This window comes from Dendropsophus ebraccatus, chromosome 4 (genome assembly GCF_027789765.1).
Source record: "Dendropsophus ebraccatus isolate aDenEbr1 chromosome 4, aDenEbr1.pat, whole genome shotgun sequence".
Lineage (NCBI taxonomy): Eukaryota > Metazoa > Chordata > Amphibia > Anura > Hylidae > Dendropsophus > Dendropsophus ebraccatus.
Genome location: NC_091457.1, coordinates 73,382,210 through 73,394,776, shown reverse-complemented (window position 1 = coordinate 73,394,776; position 12,567 = coordinate 73,382,210). Strand labels below are relative to the sequence as shown.

Sequence of the window (12,567 nt, the reverse complement as noted above, 5' to 3'; positions counted from 1 at the left end):
TAGTAAATTATGTCTCTGTATATGGCCTTTACCCAGGTCAGCCACATACCTAGGCACTAAGGAAGCACATTACTTCCCCAACACAGCGACGTGCATTGCCCCGTTACCCCAGCAGCCACTGACGTGGCAAAATACTCGACATAGCGCATACATGCCACGACCAATCATTCTCTATGAGAAGCTCATAACAACATTGTGGCTCAATGTTTGTGCCGCTGTCTGGCACGCCTCACCCCTCCATGCTCCTCCCGCTTCTTCATGAATAATCTGTGCTGGACGACCTCCTGCTTGCTCAGCTGTCAGTGTCTCTGAGTGTTTATTTCACACATAAACTATGTATATAGAGAACTGATCTGCAATCAGGTATAGTTGAATCTCTAAAGCCTAACTGTGTTGGAGCTGTAGTCTTGGGTTCAATGGCCTTAATGGAAATAAAATATAGTTTTTTTTATCTTGCTTTATTTTTTCTCATCATTGTGTAAGGAAGAACAGAATTTTAAAACTAAATTGGGCCTGGTGTGGAAAACTTTGCAAACTTTTAAAAATAATACAATGATGGGGGGAAAAATGAAAAAATAAATAACTCTATTTCATTTCCATCAAGGGAATCAAGCCCAGGAAAAAAAAAAACTGTTGCTAGTCTCTAGACAGGTAATTTATCGATAAGTTACAGCTTCAACACAGTTTAGGCTTAGCGATGGAACTACCTATAAACACTCACAGACAGTGAATAACAGCTGATCGAGCAGGATGTTTGGCAGCAGAGATTATTCATAAAGAATGGGAAGGAGGAAGGAGAGGGGGGTGCCAGTGTGCGGCACAAATCCTAAGCCACATCTCGACTTTGACTCTTAATTACAGTAGGAGATCGAAGATTGTGCATAATCCTCTCCAAAAGGTAACATGTTCACTAGGAGCCTGCCAACTACAGCACACTGTCAGCACCTCAGGTAAGGCCCAGGTGCTAATAGATTCCCTTTAAAGCTATAACAATAAGCTTTAAAGCTTTAAAGTGACAATAAATATTGCTAAAACTATATATATATATATATATATATATATATATATATATATATATATATATATTAAACCTGTCAGCACTGCAATACCAGGTCAGTGCCTGGAGGGGAGAAAGCAAGCTCTTTTTCCATTTCCTTGTTCTAAAAATCTATTTAATATATGGTCCCCAGATAGGGAAGGTATCAGATAATAAACTGATAAGAACTGATACTGCCCTTGATCTTAGCCAAAAGGCAGAGAAGCTATATATTTTTAATATTTTCATATTTATTTAAAAATTATGACATTAAGGATTTCTTAGAAGTTCTAAATTCTATACAACATGGATTTCCTAAAAGAGACCAAACTATTATTCAGTATAGCATTGGATCAAATCAGCCTGATTTTTTAAGGATTAACCACATCATTTGCACATGTTGCCTTGAAGATTAATCAATTTTGAAAGAAGATCTCAGTAATCTTCAGACAAAGAATTGCATGTTTAAATGGGTCAGCTGATGTGACTCAATGAGATCAGAATACTACCATATGTCCCTAATCCTCAGCAGGTGACTGCATTGTTCTCCAAATTGTTATTTACGCTGCCATTTTTAGATTCTCATTTTTACATAGTGCTAATATTTTCCAAGCAATTTAAGACTGTTTACAGTACAATGTGTCAAATACTGTGAAATGGTTACAAATCACTGAACAAAAGATTGCAATGTCGGTAATTATAGAATAGCAAACTAATGAGGACAAAGATGTATCTTATTATCCTTCAGTTTTTTTTTATCATATTATATAAAAGCACATCGGTGGCAAATATATACTGTATGTATAAGCTCTTCATGGTAATTTTAGAGCCCCCTCTGCCATTCACAAACAGTATGAGACCTACCAAATGGTTGGTTTTACATCTTCTTTCTACATGCACCGGATATTAGACTCTGATTGCTTTGGGGGAGAGTAGAAAATGGTTTTGAGGATCCAGATCTATACAGAACATATAGACACCCACACAGAACTAATATAAACAGCAAGTGCACAAAAAAGTGTATAAACCTCTATTTACTCAAGTAGCTAATGTTCCTAACAATCTACCAGTAATTGTAGCTTACATAAATCTACATGTACAGCTACCACATGCATTAAAGGGGTACTCCAGTATGAGAAAATTGTATTTAAATGAAACTGTCACCCCAAGATACATAACTTTCTAATACATTGTTATTATGAATAGTCCTCACTTCAGTGGCTTTTCAAAAATGAAAGGACTACAAAACTTGTATTCACCCCCGCTACTCCCCCCCTCCCCCCGTGTCATCTCTGATGTCACACGAGGCTTAGCTGGATCTTGTATCCCACCCCCCTGAGTGATTCAGCATCTCTGAACAGCTCCTGTAGCCTACACCTGAGAAGACAAGGAGTAATAGAAGCAGCTGCAGTGATAGGGCTATGTTCACAAGTGTTGGAGTTTCTGTTTGCTTCAGTACTGCAGTGTCTTTACAAAAATGATACAGTAACACAATGAACTGATGCTAAAAGGAACAGTGGATCAGAGCCGGCACTGACAATTTCACCCAGACAAAAAAATGAGGTATAAACAGTATATCCCATGTAAGATAATATCAGAGTCCTTATTGTGGGGCTTAACTTTTAAGATAATTTTTGATCATAATACGTGTGTGGAGATAAAAAGAAAAAAAAAGGCACAAATTAAATTTAAAAAGATCATTACTTTATTCCTATTTAGGCATTACAGGTAGTAATAGTGTGCTGTATGGGTGGAAACACAATGAAATGATAAAGTACGGCTATTAAAAAATTCTGTAGCACAATTAAAATGCAATGTGTGAACACAGCCTAGATGTTCTACAACAGATTTGGGAATGGGCAGGGTGGAGGACTGTGATGAACAGCTGAGAGAAAGCAATGAATTCTGGAACTTGTAGTACTGTGTACAGCTGCTCAACCAGGAAGTACAGCCACACAATACAGAGCAAAGACCCCCCAAACAAATGGATTTTTGGTGGTTTCAGAACTGGATCAGACAGATAAACAATGCTATATGCTTCTGCCGCAGGTTTATTTTAACCTGTAGCTGGAGTTCCCCTTTAACTGCATGTGGTAGCCTAGTACCTAATCCATTTTATATCATTTGTAGTTGCAATGACCTACAGTTGTGAGAAGGTTACTACAAGCTGTGGAGCCATTCTATATAGGGAATGCTACAGAGGGAGCTATTGTATATAGGGGGATGCTACAGAGGGGGAGCCATTCTATATAGGGAATGATACAGAGAGAGAGAGCCATTCTATATAGGGAATGCTACAGAGGGAGCTATTGTATATAGGGGGATGCTACAGAGAGGGAGCCATTCTATATAGGGAATGCTACAGAGGGAGCTATTCTTTATAGGAGGATGCTACAGAGAGGGAGCCATTCTATATAGGGAATGATACAGAGAGAGAGAGAGCCATTCTATATAGGGAATGCTACAGAGGGAGCTATTGTATATAGGGGGATGCTACAGAGAGGGAGCCATTCTATATAGGGAATGCTACAGAGGGAGCTATTGTATATAGGGGATGCTACAGAGAGGGAGACATTCTATATAGGGAATGCTACAGAGGGAGCTATTGTATATAGGGGATGCTAGAGAGAGGGAGCTATTCTGTATATGGGATGCTACAGAGAGGGGGCTATTCTATATAGGGGATGCTACAGAGGGAGCTATTCTATATAGGGGATGCTACAGAGAGAAGGCTATTCTATATAGGTAATGATACAAAGTAAGCGATTCTATATAGGGGATGCTACAGAGAGGGAGCCATTCTATATAGGGGATGCTACAGAGGGAGCTATTCTATATAGGGGATGCTACAGAGAGGGAACTATTCTATATAGGGGATGCTACAGAGAGAAGGCTATTCTATATAGGGAATAATACAAAGTAAGCCATTCTATATAGGAGGATGCTACAGAGAGGGAACCATTCTATATAGGGAATGATACAGAGGGGGCCATTCTATATAGTAGATGCTACAGAGAGTGGGGTATTCTATATATGGGATGCTACAGAGAGAGAGAGAGAGAGAGAGATATTCTATATATAGGGGATGCTACAGAGTGGGGGCTATTCTACATGGAAAGGTTGCTACAGGGTGGGGGCTATTCTGTATAGGGGATGCTACAAAGAGGGAGCCATTCTATGTAGGGAATGCTACAGAGGGAGTGATTCTATATAGGAGGATGCTACAGAGAGGGAGCCATTCTATATAGGGAATGATACAGAGGGAGCCATTCTATATAGTAGATGCTACAGAGAGGGGGCTATTCTATATAGGGGATGCTACAGAGAGGGGTCTATTCTATATATAGGGGATGCTACAGAGTGGGGGCTATCCTACATGGAAAGGTTGCTACAGAGTAGGGACTATTCTGTATAGAGGATGCTACAGAGAGCAAGCCCTTCTATATAGGGGATGCTACAGAGGGAGCTATTCTATATAGGGGGATGCTGCAGTGAGGGAGCCATTCTATATAGGGAATGATACAGAGGGAGCCATTCTATATAGTAGTTGCTACAGAGAGGGGGATATTCTATATAGGGAATTCTACAGAGAGGGGGCTATTCTGTATAGGGGATGCTACAGAGAGGGAGCTATTATATATAGAGGGGATGCTACAGAGAGGGGGCTATTCTATATAGGGGATGCTACAGAGAGGGAGCTATTCTATATATAGGGGATGCTACAGAGTAGGGGCTATTCTACATGGAAAGGTTGCTACAGAGTGGAGGCTATTCTGTGTAAGGGATGCTACAGAGAGGAAGCCATTCTATATAGGGAATGCTACAGAGGGAGTGATTCTTTATAGGAGGATGCTACAGAGAGGGAGCCATTCTATATAGGTAATGCAACAGAGGGAGCTAATCTATATAGGAGGATGCTACAGAGAGGGAGCCATTCTATTTAGGGAATGATAAAAAGGGAGCTATTCTAAATAGGGGATGCTACAGAGAGGGAGACATTCTATATAGGGAATGATACAGAGGGAGCCATTTTATATAGTAGATGCTACAGAGAGGGTGCTATTCTATATAGGGGATGCTACAGAGAGGGAGCTATTCTATATAGGGGATGCTACAGAGAGGGAGCTATTCTATATAGGGAATGATAGTGAGGGAGATATTTTATATAGGGGATGATACAGAGGGAACCATTTTATATAGTAGAGGCTACAGAGAGGGGGCTATTCTATATAGGGGATGCTACAGAGAGGGTGCTATTCTATATATAGGTGTGGGCTATTCTTCATGGAAAGGTTGCTATAGAATGGGGGCTATTCTGTATAGGGGAAGCTACAGAGAGGGGGCTATTCTGTATAGGGGATGCTACAGAGAGGGGGATATTCTATATAGGGAATGATACAGAGGGAGCTATTCTATATATAGGGGATGCTACAGAGAGGGGGCTATTCTGTATTGGGGATGCTACAGAGATGTAGCTATTCTATATAGGAGGAAGCTACAGAGAGGGGGCTATTCTTTATAGGGGATGCTACACAGAGGGCGATATTCTGTAAAGGGGATGCTACAGAGAGGGGGATATTCTATATAGCAGAAAGCCACAGAGAGGGGACCTTACTGTATAGGGGATGTTAGACAGTGGGGGCTATTTTACCCTACACTACGGGGGCTATTCTATATCGAGAGATGCTACCCAGAGGGGGCTATTCATCATTTATAGGTCACACAGCCTGAAGGATTTTTATACCATGTCCTTTTGGTGCGTTTACAAGGAACAATTATCGTTCGAATTTTTGCAATAACGATCGCATTTTAACGATAATCGGCTCATGTAAACACAGCAAACGATCAAGCAACGAGCGAGAAATCGTTCATTGTGATCTTTCAACATGTTGCCAAATCGTCATTGGTTATTCGCAAAAAAAAAAAAAAGCAGATCACTTTGTGTAAACAGTCCTTCAAAGATTCACCCTATGTGTGAGATGGGCTTAAGCAATCTTAAAAACAATTGCAATAACAATTTTTCTAAAGATTATTTGAACGATTTATTTGTCTAAACGCTGATCGTTTTAAAACAAATAATTATCGTTATAAAAAATATATATGATTATCGCTCTGTGTAAACGTAGCATCAGCCTATGTGACCTTTAGATGCTTTACAGGGTTTTTCTGTAGTATTTTATGTGATTAATTGCCACAGAAAATCTCTGTGCATTATTTATAGCTCAAATAACTTGAGGAGATGTTATATAATCCCTTCAGCGAGGATATTTGGTTACAGGGCAGGGTTAAATGGGGTGTGGTTAGTGGGATGGGGTGGGGCTAGAGGGGGCGTGGTTATCAGGGGGCCCACAACTTCTAAACAGCCCGGCACACATAGTACACTTAATTTGCCCCTGCATGGGTATGATTCCTCTATTGTTTGTAGACAGAAAAATAGTGAACAAATGGTTGACAATGAGACTGTAGAATCAGATACAGCATACATGTAATAATACTTTTTGATTTAAATTAATCCCATAGTTATACTCTGGGCTTTCAGGCTTCAATCCCATAGTTATTCTATCAGGCTTTTCTTTATGAACTGATCTCTGTCTATAGTCTGTTTCTGGCTTTGGCTTCAAATCTGTGGCAGATAATCTGTCAGATAATCTTTCTGTGTAAATGGACCATAACATGCATGGCTTCTTTCAGGAACAGTGTTATGGTCCTTTTAGACGGAGCGATAACTCGCCCGATCGCACGATTAACGATTTTGAATGAACAATGTGTTTTTTATAACAATCAGCGTTTAGACGGAATGATACATTGTACGGAAAAATAGTTTTGCGATCGTTTTGAGATCGTTTTGCGATCGCTTAAGCCTATCTCACACATAGGTGAAATCATTGGAAAGCTGTTTACACTGAACAATCTGCAAATTTTTTACGAACGATCAATGATGATTTGAGAAAATGTTGAAAGATCAAAATGAACGATTTCTCGCTCGTCGCTTGATCGTTCGTTGTGTTTACACGGGGCGATTATCACTCAAATGCGATCGTTATTGTGTAAATTCGAAAGATAATCGTTCCGTCTAAAAGGACCATAATGCATGTCCATGGATTGTTGTTGGTATTGCAGTCTAGCTCTGTTGCTACAACCTATACACAGGTGTGGTGCTGTTCTTAGAAAAAAAAAGCGGCCATGTTTTCAAGTCATGTTCAATATATTTTACAAAAGAAAACAATTAAAAAGGTCTTCTTTTTTTTTTAATTCAATCTTGAAAAAAATATCATAGTCTAACATACCAGATTATTGGAGTTTTACAACAAATTTAACTTTTTTTTTTTTTTTTTTTGATAGATAAGAGGCTAAGCCTTGAGGACAAGATCCATGACTAACAGTAATAGACTGAAGAATTACTGTTCAGCTACTCTTGTCCTCAATATGATTATCTATTGCGGCAGACGGCTTGAGAGGTGCTAGTTATCATTGTCAGCATGTGATGACCTGTTCTGGGGAATACACTTAAAGCAAGTGGTCCTTTTGATCTATATGTTCTTGAACATCACAAGATTTGGAAACCAGTAGCGTCTTAATAAATTGATTCTAGCATGGGGCACTATAAGATGATTACCTCAGCTTCTGTGTTGGACTTGTTGAGATAAAGACCCCTCTAGGAAACTAACATTTTCCTTATAAGCCAGGAGGGAAGAAAAGATGCAAAAGTAATGTTAGTCAGCCTGCCTGAGCACAGACTTATGAGCACAGGTTATGAGAGTCAATAGACATACAGTACATTGTCTGCATCGATCTTCATTGCTTTTTTTAGGTGGCTGTATGACTGACATATAGTATTCCATTTCTATGATCAGTGATATCAGTAATTATTTGAGATGAGCGAGTAGTGAAATATTCCACTTTCGAGAATTCGAATCGAATGGGCACTGAGATTCGACTATTCGAACGAATATTTGATCCTATTATAGTCTATGGGAAAAAAAATTGCGGCACTTGGAAATCAGAATTTGATTACTTGGAGGTCACCTAGTCCCCCATGAAACCTCCCTAAATGATACGAACACCTCCAAAATGACACTGGGACATTAGGGGGAGCATTCCTGGGTGCACCCAACACCCCAAAATAACAGTATAATGCCACTCTCCGCAGTTGCGAAGAAAAAATATTTGCGAACGCTTTACGAACATTTATGGCAATGTTCACACATTTTGTTCGTATTGCGTAGCATTACATACATGATTCCAATGTGCGTCTGTAAAGCGTCACATTATTCGCACGTATCACGCATCACGCATCATTCTGTACGAACGTTACTGGAACAGTATGTATGACGTGCTTTTTTCTTGGCTACTAAAACAATATGTATATCGTGCCTTTTACTGGGCTACTGGAACAATATATATCAGGTGCCCTTAGTGGGCTACTGGAACAGTATGTATAACGTTAACATGCCCTTAGTGGGCTAAACCAGGGACACTATAAGTCACTTGTACACACAGGGTAATGGAATGAATACACCTGCTGATGCTGCTGCTGCTGTTGTTATCATCTATTTCTTAGCACTGAGAAGTGCTTTGGATTCAGAGATAACTTTTTCGCTGTCTCTTAGCCCTGAAAAGGACCTTTGGGTTCTGTAGTAAGCCTGCCTGACCAAAATGCTTCTAAAACCTATCTCTCCCTGCTGCAAGATCTTTCCCTGGCTAGGTTGAAAGCGCATCTGTGGTCGAGAGGCAGGAGCCAAGTATTTAAGATTCAAGGTCATGTAGTTCAGCCATCCAGGGTACCTTACGGCCTCCCTGCATGGTCATTGGATTAAAAAAAGTGCCAACTGCGATGGGAAGGCTTTCAAATGTTTCCCGCATATTCGCCACACTACTCGATTGAATTCAAATCTTTCGAATATCGCAATATTCGATTGAATATCATTTTGATCGAATCGTATTCGCTCATCTCTAGTAATTATATATAAAGCCGTACTGATACTTGAAAAACTTTCGACATGTCAAAAGTTATGATTGACTGGGTTCTTGGTGTTAAGGTTCCCACTAGATATAGCCAAAAGAAGCACAAAGCTTTGTGCTTCACTCCCTGGCTCATTGCAGGCTCATTGTTTATGGATTGAGCGGCAAGCTGGGGCAGGAAGTTCTCAGTTACGCTTCTTCCAACTATATCTAGAGATTGGTGGGGGTCTAAGCACTGCTTAGACTGCTTAAAACATTTGACATGTCAGAAAATGTTTTAATGACTGTAAGTGCTCTGCAGACCCCGGGGTTGTAAGACATATATTTCATAGAGTTGACTGTATTTTATTAGTTAAATTTAAAGAGATTTTACCATAATAAACATTTATCACGGATCCACAGAATAGGCGATGTTGAGATCCTACTTCTCCAAAAAATGAGGCCTCTTATTGCAGACTAGAGACAAACAAATCAAATCTTGCATGATGTGAATCATGCTGCTTATTTGCTTTGTTTTGTGAATTGAATTCTGAACGATTTGTTAACAAAATCGCTAAACATGGTGTCAGGACTGGCGCTCATGGCGTCCATACCATCGCTTCTGTTTCCGACACTGCAAGGGATGTGGGTGCTCGCTTACGTTCTCAATCATTAGCTGCACGCAGGAAAACGTGAGCATTTATTCATTGCCATCTTGTACTGACCTGGTCACATCAGGGTTACTTGTTCTCTGGAGTTCTCCTGCTCTCACCTGTGGGGGTGAGGTTTCCAGCTTGCATTTAAGCTCTACTAACAGGCTGCTTACTGCCAGTGTTTGATAATCTCAGCACTAGCTAGGTTGGTGATCTGATCTCTGCAGTTCAGACCTGATTCTGTGTTCTGACCATCTCTTTGCCTGACCCCTTTGTACCTTGCTGGTTTTGACCGTGGCTTATTTTTGACCTTTCTTAGCCTCCTGATTTTGTCCTGACGCTCTTTCCTGGTTTTGACTCGGTCTGTTTGACAATTCTTCTGTGTGTCTGTATGTCTCTTGTCTCCCATCCCCTGCACCCTAGTCAGTGTATACGCAGTCTTCGTGGTTGTCGCTCCAGGGTCTAGCGTGGGTGTGGGGCAATAGGCGGGGACAGAGGTTGGGGTAAGCGCAGGGCTCACGTTCCTCTGTTGTCTGTTTATCCCAGCCCTTACACATGGTGGATCAAAATGTTTACGTACAATACTGTCACTTGGCAGGAGAAAGGGATTATTCATAATCTCTTGCTACTGTCCAACTATCTGCAAGCCCCACTGTGATGTGAGCACCTCCCCCTCACCCTGTATATAGTGTGAGACACCTCCTGGGAGAGGGCAGTCGGCTGTATGTACAGAGGAGAGAAGGATCTCAGCAGGCATTTAGGCCAAGACAGAGAGAAAAATTGAGAGAGATAGAGAGAGAGGATAGGAGAGTACTTTTTGGGTCAAATTATGCCAGTGCGTGAGAGAAGTGGTCATTGTCCATTGAATCCAGGCTGTGTGTGCTGTGTAGACAGTATACATTCAGACCAACCCCTGTAATTTAAAGTTTTCATATCCTTCAATTATGCGTACCACCCCCCCCCCCCCCCATTAGTTCCATTCAGTCCCCCAGTCCCCCCACCCCCCGTCCCATTCAGTGACTAAAAAACATCTTTTGCTCCCTCCAAAATGGGCATTATGTCAAAGCGTGCTAAAAATTCTGGACCTTTTAGGGTATGGCTATTACCAGCGGCCAAGGGGGCACACTGTGGTCCCAGTGGAACACAAACTCGTTGGAGTGGTAATCCCAACTGCATTGAAGGAAGATTTCAGCTCCCTTTTACACAAAATGGGCAGGTGAATACAAGCCAGGCTGGAATTGTTCACTGGATTGTTCAAAGTTCAAGCTCCACGGCAGGCAGTAACCAATCCCAGATAAAGCAGTCATCAAAAGGGTCGTCCTGGAGTAGTGTCACCACCATTCCATGTCAAGGACAGAATGTTTCCTCTGAACCATTTCCTGTGGTGTCTCAAACCCAATTCCATTTGCCATGGCTATCAGCATGAGAGCTCCTGGGGAGACTTTCACTCTTTTTAGAGTCTCAGCCGCTGTATTTAGAGGATGCTTTGAAAGAATGTCCTAACAGTCAGCAGATTGAAGGAAACATTAATACTCCTGGAGTTGACAGGCCACAAAGCAGTCAGGAAAGCCAGGCAGGGGCAGTATGAAATGATACTGTATGCCTATGGAGGATGACGGATGACAGCTTTGGAGAGGACTACGATGATGATAGCATCGCAGAACCCATATGGAATCTTGATCCACAGATGTCATCCTTGCCATCATCATCAGGGGATAAAGCTGTGTTTCTGAAACCGATCCAGCTTAAAGTCCCATCGACAGCATGTGGGTGTAAAGAAAAAAGGGGTAGGCGTACATCCTCAGCCAGTAGATGTCGGGAAGGCCCGGGCAATCAACAGGTACTACATGGCAATGGTGTTAATTCACAAAAGCCTAGCAGTGTACCTGCTCTGAAAAACTGCCCACTGCGATCAGCGGTCTGGTATTTCTTCCATGTCAGTGGCAGTATAAGCCATGTAGCCATCTGCAGCATACAGTATGCAGGCTCGGACTGGGCCACCGGGGAGCCGGGGGTTTCCCCGGTGGGCCCCTCCCCCTCCCTGCTTGTTGGTGGGCCCCTGCAGAGCAGCGTTAGGCAGAGCAGCCTTAGGTGTGTGCTGCTGTCATCTGACTGGGCCCTGGGTGATGTTTCCCAGCCAGATGACAGCAAGTTCCAGGGCCCCCTGATACAGGCAGATCTGTGGGCAGCTCTCCTAGGGCCCTCAGTGGGCCCCTGCACGCTGGTCTTCCTCACCCTCCCATAGATGCTGGTGTCGGGATGTGCAGGAGCAGGAGGCTGCAGCTATGACAGGAGCTCTGGCTGCTCTTCTCCTCACCAGCCTCCTGCTCGGACAGAAGGGAAAGAAGATCTTATCAGCAGCGTCCAGGAGGTCAGATGTGGCTGCTGAAGAGTCAGGCAGAGGTCAGTCAGCTCCCCCTCCCTCATCTGCTGTCCTGGGGTCCGAAGAGAAAAAGCTCCACAGGTATAGTGGTAATGGGAGGTCTGACTGGAGGTGCAGGGTGACTATACTGTATGTGTGGTGTGTGACTGACTCCGCAGTGTGTGTATATGGATATAATAGTGTGTGGGGGGGTGCAGTGTGTGTATATGGATATAATAGTGTGTGGGGTGCAGTGTGTGTATATGGATATAATAGTGTGTGGGGTGCAGTGTGTGTATATGGATATAATAGTGTGGGGGGTGCAGTGTGTGTATATGGATATAATAGTGTGGGGGGTGCAGTGTGTGGGGGGTGCAGTGTGTGTATATGGATATAATAGTGTGTGGGGTGCAGTGTGTGTATATGGATATAGTGTGTGGGGTGCAGTGAGTGTATATGGATATAATAGTGTGGGGTGCAGTGTGTGTATATAGATATAATAGTGTGTGGGGTGCAGTGTGTGTATATGGATATAGTGTGTGGGGGTGCAGTGTGTATATAGATATAATAGTGTG

The 12,567-nt window shown here is 42.2% G+C and overlaps 1 non-coding gene across 1 annotated transcript; it reads right to left on the bottom strand.

Moving 5' to 3' along the window:
• Positions 1-1,075: 1,075 nt before the first annotated feature.
• On the bottom strand, positions 1,076-1,266 carry LOC138790146 (U2 spliceosomal RNA). The gene has a single exon (XR_011362857.1). It is a non-coding gene; the product is annotated as a U2 spliceosomal RNA (small nuclear RNA).
• Between the last annotated feature and the right edge of the window lie 11,301 nt (positions 1,267-12,567).